This window comes from Euprymna scolopes, chromosome 42, assembly GCF_053919585.1.
Source record: "Euprymna scolopes isolate OS-2025 chromosome 42, ASM5391958v1, whole genome shotgun sequence".
Classification (NCBI taxonomy): Eukaryota; Metazoa; Mollusca; class Cephalopoda; order Sepiida; family Sepiolidae; genus Euprymna; species Euprymna scolopes.
Window position 1 is genome coordinate 37,021,005 of NC_136523.1, and position 10,532 is coordinate 37,031,536.

The following is a 10,532-nucleotide window of genomic DNA, read 5'->3' on the forward strand; positions in this document are numbered from 1 at the left end:
ATTTGTTACATGTAGCGCTGTTAATACTTTTAAAAATGCAACGTTGTTATTATTTTTATAATGTAACGTTGCTATCGCTTTTACAATGTAACGTTGCTAATACTTTTTAAAATGGAACAAACGTTGTATTTAGACACTCGCAAAGAAAATAAAACTTTGACACAAATTTTTTACATGAAAGGAAAAAAAAAGTTATCTTTATCACTTGGTTTCACACGAAAGTCGCCAAACAACAAAATATGTTTTTTTCTTTTTTTTTTTTTCTCGTCAGATAGCAATCCTTAGTTTTTTTGCTACAACCAACTATTGTGTCTAGGATCCACAGGTCTGCCGGCTCGCTTTGGAAGAGGAAGGAAAAGAATCATATGCTTGTCAAGCGTATCTTCTAAATCGCCACGTATTATTTACATTCTCCTCTGTAGAAGTAAGTGAAAATTCGCCAGTTACAGATGGTAGTTTCGCCTTCGCTAAGGCAAAATGTTGACATAAAAAAAAAAAAAATCGGACATGCGCCCTTCCTTTTCCTTCTCTTTTTTCTTCTTCCGTTTCTTCATTTTTCTTCTTCTCTTTCTTTCCACCTTGATGCATGTAATTCATTTTATCGGTGACGTCACGCTCTCGCCATAAGTGTCCTAGTTTGGTCATTTAAATGACAGATCCTACGACTACTAACATGGTGTCAGCATCTTTCCAAATAGAGTGGGTGGTATTCCCAAATTGTCACGCACCTGCATGTATTTTTATTTTCCCATTGACAGCGGGACAAACAGTAAAATTTATAAACACTTATTTTATTTTGTTGATAACTCCTTCCAAATATCTAATCTTAATATAATACCTACAATATATTATATATGTATATATATATATATATATATATATATATATATATATATATATATATATATATATATATATATATATATATATATAATATATCATATATATATTATATTATCTATTATATTATACACATTATATATTATATCATATTATATATATTATACAAACAATATATCATATATATCATATATATTATATATATTTTATATATATATTATATATATTTTTATATATGTATGTATATATATTATATATTTTTATATATATTATATACATATATTATTTATAGATATTATATATATTACATACATATATTATTTATAGATATTATATATATTACATACATATTATATACGTATTGAATACATATTATATATAGATATATATATATTATATATAGATATATATTATATAGATTATATATGTATTATATATAGATATTATATATGTATTATATATAGTTATATATATTATATATAAATATATATGTTATATATATTATATAAATATATTATATATATATTATGTATTATATACATATATATATCGTATATAAATATTATATATATTATATATAAATGTTATATATAAATTTAGATATATGTTGTATATTATATATATCATATATATTACATACAAATATATTATATATACTATTTATGTAATTATATATATAATTATATATATTAAATACATAAATTATATATATTATATATATATAAATGATATATTTTATATATGATATATTTTATATATAAATAAATTAAATATTTATATACAAATTATATATCCTATATATTATATAGATATCCTATATATTATATATATATATATATATATCATATATATTATATATATATCATATATATTATACATATATCATATATATTATACATATATCATATATTATACATATATCATATATTATACATATATCATATATTATACATATATCATATATATTATACATATATCATATATATTATATACTAATTATATATATTATATACTAATTATATATATTATATACTAATTATATATATATATAAATTATATATATTATATATATATAAATTATATATATTATATATATATAAATTATATATATTATATATATATAAATTATATATATATAAATTATATATATTATATATATATAAATTATATATATTATATATATATAAATTATATATATTATATATATATAAATTATATATATTATATATATATAAATTATATATATTATATATATATAAATTATATATATTATATATATATAAATTATATATATTATATATAAATTATATATATTATATATATAAATTATATATATTATATATATAAATAATATATATTATATATATAAATAATATATATTATATATATAAATAATATATTATATATATATAAATAATATATTATATATATATAAATAATATATTATATATATATAAATAATATATTATATATATATAAATTATATATATTATATATATATAAATTATATATATTATATATATATAAATTATATATATTATATATATATAAATCATATATATTATATATATATAAATCATATATATTATATATATATAAATCATATATATTATATATATATAAATCATATATATTATATATATATAAATCATATATATTATATATATATAAATCATATATATTATATATATAAAAATTATATATATTATATATAAATTATATATATTATATATAAATTATATATATTATATATATATAAATTATATATATTATATATAAATTATATATATTATATATATATAAATTATATATATTATATATATATAAATTATATATATTATATATATATAAATTATATATATTATATATAAATTATATATATTATATATATATAAATTATATATATTATATATATATAAATTATATATATTATATATATATAAATTATATATATTATATATATAAATTATATATTATATATATATATATAAATTATATATATTATATATATATATATATAAATTATATATATTACACAGGAGACACAGGAATGGGTATGTCTGATCACATATAATGATAGAAGATGTATCGAGACACAGGAATTGGTATGTTTGATCTGGCATAATGATGATTCATTAAAATTGTGGGGCTGCGTACGCGCCTGGTCCACAAAGTATGGAAATAAAAATGAAAATTAAAAAAAAAAAAACCGTTTACAAGTGTTTTTGATATAGATGTACATAATAATACTTTGATAAGTATGTTTTAACTTAAATAGGGATGGTATAACAAAATTATGGGGCTTGCGTTCGCGCTTGGACTCCATAGAATGGAAATAGGAACAAACTTTAATAAAGAATTTTCTTATCTATCTAATTATCAAAGTATACTTACGCAGATAGATATGAAAAGTCTTTAAACTTTGTGCCTATTTCCATTCTATGGAGGCCAGGCGCGAACGCAGACCCCACAATTTTATTATACCATGCCTATTTAAGTTAAAACATACTTATCAAAGTATTATTCTACATCTATATGAAAAAAAAACCCTTGTAAACTTTTTTTTTTAATTTTTACATTTTTTATTTCCATATTTGATGGACCAGGCGCGAGCGAAGACCCCACAATTTTAATTAATCATCATTATGCCAGATCAAACATACCCATTCCTGAGTCTCGATACATCTTCTATCATTATATGCGATCAGTTTTCTATAATAGTCAACCATATAGGCACCATTCGTGACCAGACACACATACACACAGATATTCAGCTTTATATATATATATATATATATATATATATATATATATATATATATATATATATATATGTTTTATTTACATTACATCTATATTTTTTCTTTATTTTTCACACATATGCATTTACGATGTTGCTAAACCACCAGCTGATTCGGTGTTTTGAGGAAGAGGGACGGCGAGGCCGTATAACTAAGTTGAACAACAACAACAAACACAACAACAAAAAATCGACTTAAGCGGATTTTTTTTCAAAAGCATAGGAGTTTTCTACAGTCTCCAGATGCTTGCTGCGGGCCTGACAAACTAAAATCAAACATTAAAAAAAAAAGCCAAAAAATGAAACACATTCAATACAAAATATCCCCCAAATATTTTTAGTTTCAATAAATCTTAATAGTAACTAAATAAGAAAACTGGGTAGTTATGCACTTATGTTACCATGCTGAAATAATAACATTTAGAAAGTCATTCTTAACATGAGGAGGGGGAGAGTGTTTGGTAATTATTGTGTACTTTCACCTAACAATTTAATAATAATAATAATAATAATAATAATAATAATAAAAAGATATCGTAAAACTGAAAAAAAAAAAAAAAAATGGCACGATAACGTAAGTGCATAAGCACCGAAAACTGTGTTGAGGATATTCTGTCTTGCCTTTTTATATCGTGTTCGATTTTACTCTGACAGGCCTGCAGCAAGCGTCGGGGTAAAGCCCATAAGTACTACTGCAATGTGCATAAGTGTCTATTATATATTTCGGCACTTGTGCATTTTAACATCCTCGTGCAAATGTAAGAACCCATTCTTAACATGGGAGAGATGGAAGGGTAAAAGGTGGGACTTGTTTTAACTTTCCCCTTGCCGCGGACGGAACCCTCCTAAAACGAAAACAAACATTTTTTTAATGCACAAATATTTATGTTTCTTCTAGTTGTGTGTATTTATTTATATTTAGGCAGACGTTGTCGAGAGTGCCCCCCTCTAAATTCCACAGTTTTCTTTTCTTTTGTTTTAATTTTTTTATTTTAACTTTTTTCCTGTTCATATAATCGATTACAGACTTTCAGATTATACAAGAAAAAAAAAGAAATTGAAAAAATTAATTTTTATAAGTTTTCACGCGGGGGTTCAGTTTTCAATTATAACGTTGTACTAAATTGAACACGAACTTTCTGACCACGAGGAATAGATAGCTACGTACATAGATTAGATGAAGAGGGGGGAGGGTAGATACATAGATGAGAGTGGGAGGAGGGAAGAGGGGGAGGATAAAGAAATCTTCCTTTTTTTTTTTAATCCCTCCATTCTAACCTCTACCTTTTGGTCACATCAGAGAGAGAGTTGCCATTTTTTTTTTTTTTTTTTTATCGTGGTCAGAAAGTTCGTATTCAATTTAGTATAACGCTATAATTGACAACTGAACCCTCATAGGAAAAGTTATGAAAAAAAAATTTTTTTTTCAATTTTTTTTATAAGCTGAAATTTAAGTCTGTAGTCATTAACAGGAAAAATGTTTAAAAAAAAAAAAATTGTGGAATTTAGAGGGAGGCACTCTCGACAATGTCCGCCAATATCTAGAAACTGTAAAAGACATTAAAAAAAGCCCCCCCCCCATCCCCAATAAAATAATTGACAAAAAACAAACAGTAACGCGTGTGTGCGACAACGTCGACATTAGAGGAAACGAAAGAATCCGCACAGCTGATACCAAAGTGCGTCTTCCCACTTTTTTCCCCAAAACAAGTGCCCCGCAAATTAACTTACGCCTCTTCGGCTATTAACCTTTTCAGCGCCTTAAAATAATTTAAACAAGGATTCTTACTTTGTTTGCACAAACACACACACACACATATATATATATATATATATATATATATATATATATATATATATATATATATATATATACCCTCGTCATATTTCAGAGGTTCACGTACATATTTTATATTTAAAACCAGCAATTCTTCTTATGCAATGTAACCCGGATATATATATATATATATATATATATATATATATATATATATATATATATATATATATAATTATTTTACCCCAACAAATACCCCCGCAATTTGCCTTATTTCTTCTTCCGTTGTTCGACTTTTAACAGCCTTAGAATTAAAACCACAACAAATATTAATCTACATTAATATATATATATATATATATATATATATATATATATATATATATACCGTCAACATATTTCGGGGGGGGGGGGTTCACCGTTCACGTCTATATTTTTATATTCAAAAACACATTTTCGTATCATTATATATCGTTTTCCCCCAACAAGTGCGCCCCCGCAATTGTCTCGCCCCTCCCTCTTGCGTAATTCGACTTTTTACTGGTTTACACTAATTAAAACCACAAGAATTATTGGTTTACCTACACATATGTATTGTATCTATCTATATTCGATATATTTTGAGGAGAGGGGGGGGCGTATATTTTTCCCCCAATACAAAATAAGAATTTGGTTTATATATCGCGTGCTCCAACAAGTGCCCCCGTAATTGTCTCGCCTCCTCTTCCGTTATATCTTTTACAAAACTAAAAACCGCATCAAATATTAGTTTATCTACATGTACGCATTTACCCTAGACATATTTCGGAGGTTGACGTGTATATATATGTGTATATATATATTTATATCCAAAACAATCGTTCGTCTTCGTTTTCTTAGTAGACGTATTCCTCCCTTTTTTTAAACGCCAATAACATTTCCCTTTTCATCGTAAAACGAGATATGTACCCGCTTTCTTTCGTCTTCTATTTCAATAATAATAATAATAATAATAACTTATAAATTACTCAATTTTAAACTTGGATGCAATTAATTGCTTCTTTTAAAAACCACAACGAATGGTCAACCCATTGGCTGTGCATATATATATATATATATATAAGATATCGATTCACGATATAAAAACGCTACGGTGGTTACGAAAAAATAGGGCGAATCCAAATCCGTCGTTGAGACCGAAATCCAAATATATTGCGTTGTGTTGGGAATAAATCGTAAAATAAATAATAATAAAAAAAAAACGACAATTCTTTAAAAAGTAACGGACCCTTTTATCATGCCAGCTAAGGTTAATTGAATATATATAATTTAGTGGAAAGATCGTTTATTAATGTTTTCAAGGATTTAAATGGGAGTAAAAAATATACGGAAAAAGTCGACTACCTTTTTAAACAGCAGTACAGTACAGCCGTACTGCAAGGAAACGAAAACAAAAAGTGTGTATATATATATAATTGTTTGAACATAACACATATGTGTATAGAGGCCCCCCCCCCTAAAAAAAAGGAATAAACATAAAAAAATTAGGTTTTAATTCAAACTTACCCGGGATATTTGCGATGGTTGAAACGTAAAAATAAAGAAAACAGTCAATTGGGGCCAAATTTTAGAAGTTCCGTAAGGAATACTTGTAAAAAAATAAAATCCTAATATATATATTTTTTTTTAAAGGATATATATCACGTTTAGTTTCCAAGAAAATTGGGAATTTAATTCAAACTTACCAAGAATCCTTGTGCTGGTACTAAAAGATAGAAATAATAATAATAATAAAAGAGCGGGGCCCAAACTGCTGAAGTTCCTTTTAGGGTTTAATTTCAAATATATATATATATAACAAAAAATGCCAGTGTCGTCAACAGTAAAAAGGAGCAAAGTATATACACTTTTTTTTTTTTAAATATCCTTTTTTTTTTTTTTTAAATAGAAGCCCCGAGAAAGCGAGAGGAACACGCACCTTGTAATTTGTCCTTCTCTCAAGCCTGAAGTGTTTTTTTTGTTTTTTGTTTGCAAACGCGCACTGCCCCTTTTCTATTCGCCTGGAGAGAGAGAAAGAGGAAAAAAGGTTTTGTTTTGTTTTGTTTTTTGTTTTTTAAGGGGAAGAAGAAGGAGAATAAGAAGGAACCAACCGTCTACAAGGTCATGGGGAGCACTGCTTATATCAAACGACAAATCGGGATTTTTTTTTTTTTTTTTTTTTTTTTACAAGAAAGGACAAGGACAGGGAACGAGAGAAAGAAATAAGCAAAACTGAAAATAAGGACTATTTGTTGTACTGTTATTTATTTTGATTTATTTTTTTAGTTCGATATATTTTTTAGATAACGTGTACTTGCTGGACCTGCGCATATCAATAAAAAAATAAATAAATAAACACATACCCTAGATTTTTTTTTTTTTTTGCTTGGGTTTTATTTTTATTTATTTATTTATTTATTTTTGTATACTATGCGTAATCCAAACGAAAGCTAAACAATACATAAACTAATTCATTTTATTTTGATAATAATAAAACTAATGGCGGACGTTGTCGAGAGTGCCCCCTCCCTCTAAATTCCACAATTTCCGCTGTTTTCCTGGTAATATCATTGATTAATAGACTTAAGTTTCAGATTATGAAAAAAAATTGAAAAAAAAAAAAAAAAAATTTTTTTTTTCGTAACTTTTCACATGGGGGTTCAGTTTTCAATTATAGCGTTGTACAAAATTGGACACAAACTTTCTGACCACGATGAAAAAAAAAAAAAAGGCAATTCTCTCTGATGTGACCGGAAGGTAGGGGGGGTTAGAATGGAGGGGTTAAAAAAAAGAAAGATTTCTTTACTCCCCCTCTTCCCTCCTCCCACTCTCATCTATGTATTTAACCCCCTCTCTCTCTCTCTCATGTATGTATGTATCCATCTCATCTATGCTTGTAGCTATCTATTCCTCGTGGTCACAAAGTTCGTGTTCAATTTAGTACAACGTTATAGTTGAAAACTGAAGCCCCCACGTGAAAAGTTATTAAAATTTATTTATTTTTTTTTATAATCTGAAACTTAAGTCTGTAATCCGTGATATTAACAGGAAAAAAGTTAAAAAAAAAGAAAGAAAAAGTGAAAAATGTGGAATTTAGAAGCGGGGGGGCACTCTCGACAACGTCCGCCAAACTAATGATGAACTTCGTTTATTTTTTAATTTTTGGGGTTATTTGGGAGCGCTATATGCTCTAATTACTTACTAAAGGCATGGAAAACTACTCTCTCTCTCTCTCTCTCTCTCTCTCTCTCTCTCTCTTTATATATATATATATATATATATATATATATATATATATATATATATATATATATATATATAGACTTATATGTAATTATACTGAGTTCAGTTCGTGAAATTCAGTAAATTTTCATATACCAATGAGTTTTAAGCCAAAATTGGTTGACTTAAAGAGTAAGCTACAAAATTATCAAATTTTATAATTGAGCATTAATATACTGTGTAAGCAAAAACAAGACTTCAAAACAAGGTGTTGGTGGCAACAAAAAGTGTTTTCAATTTACGTTACAATTGTTTCCATGTCCAGTTCGACAATTTCAAGCATTATGTCGTTTGAAAATTTTCAAAACCAGCATTTCTTCAGACTTTATGAATAAACACACTTTTGGCAATATATATATATATATAAACACACTTTTGGCAATATATATATATATATATATATATATATATATATATATATATATATATATTAAATTGTAATTCAATGAATTTAAAAAAAAACTCTCATTGAAATGAAATGAAGTGGTTGAGTTTCATATCAAAGAATTTTTATTATTCTAAGCAAGACAAAGAATTCTTTAGAAAATTAATCTCCTTAACCTATAGGGTTTCGATGTCTACCATCTCATCAGAGGAGAGAAAATATTAGCAAATAGTTATAAAGGTATGCACCCTATTTGCTAAAGTCAGTGAGACATGGAAAGTCAAAGTGAAAATAATACATTTATCAGAAGTCCTGTATCAGGAGGATTTGTAGAAAAAGGATATGAATGTTTTTTAGATCCAGCTTGCTTGGTAAAATCCATGTTATACGTTCTCTACATCCGATTAATTTTCTAAAGCATTCTTTGTCTTGCTTAGAATAATAAAAATTCTTTGATATGAAACTCAACCACTTCATTTCATTTAAATGAGAGTTTTTTTTAATTTTTTTTCAATGAGAGTATTTGAGAGCGAATATTGGCTGAAGAGAGCTTGATAAGGATACCTTAAACGGGCCTTATTATTGGGCTTGAAACCGACGGTACCAATGATCTGTCTCAACTAACAACTTTCTGTACACAAAATATAAATACGCTCTTACAATTTGGATTTTCCTTTTAATTGAGCACTCTGCTGGAATTCTTTTTCAAAAAAAAAACTGATCATATATATATATATATATATATATATATATATATATATATATATATATATATATATATATATATATATATATATAAAGTGAAAATTACGATTGAATTTACCAAAATGATCCAAGATGGTAAAATTAAAGTGAATTATAAATATTAAAGAATTAATATTTATAAAATTATCTCAGCCAGATAAAAAAGCTCGATAAAACCAAATAGGAAATAGAGCTTATAATATGAGCAAACAGTTAATAAAATATGTTAAAAAACACTTTGAAATGAGTTAAAAAACCTATTTAATCTGAAAAGGAAACACTAGATAAATGGATAGTCCTTAATCCTCGGAGTTTCGAAGAAATACTTTCCTTCTCATCAGAGGGTAGGAATTAGCAAAATGCGGGATTGGATTTTGCATGCAGAAGTATTTGATGAAACAACAAGTAAGTCAAAGATCTTACTTGAAAACAAAAAAAGTGAAGCAGAGGGAATATGGTAAAGAAAAAGGTGATTACACATGAATGGATAGTCTGGTGGAAGATAAAAAATCCAGTGACGGTAAAATCCAAAAGTAAAACTTCAAAAAAGTTAAAAGAATTTCCATTTGTACAAGTAAAATCCAAGGAGATCCCGGCCTTAACATATTTAAATTTGAGTTCAGCACCATGCTACACTGCTAAATAGACATACACAGAAAAAAAAGACACCCCCTAAAAAAAAGAAG

General features: G+C 25.8%; 1 protein-coding gene across 5 annotated transcripts in view; it reads right to left on the bottom strand.

The window, feature by feature from the left end:
* LOC145267022 (uncharacterized) overlaps positions 1-8,176 on the bottom strand; it is a 200,224-nt gene extending 192,048 nt beyond the window's left edge. For 2 of the 5 annotated variants that reach the window (XM_080122941.1, XM_080122942.1), the window contains exon 1: positions 7,142-8,176. The gene's annotated coding sequence lies outside the window, so the exon portion shown is untranslated. The other 3 variants (XM_080122943.1, XM_080122948.1, XM_080122949.1) reach the window with 3 other exon arrangements.
* Positions 8,177-10,532: the final 2,356 nt, after the last annotated feature.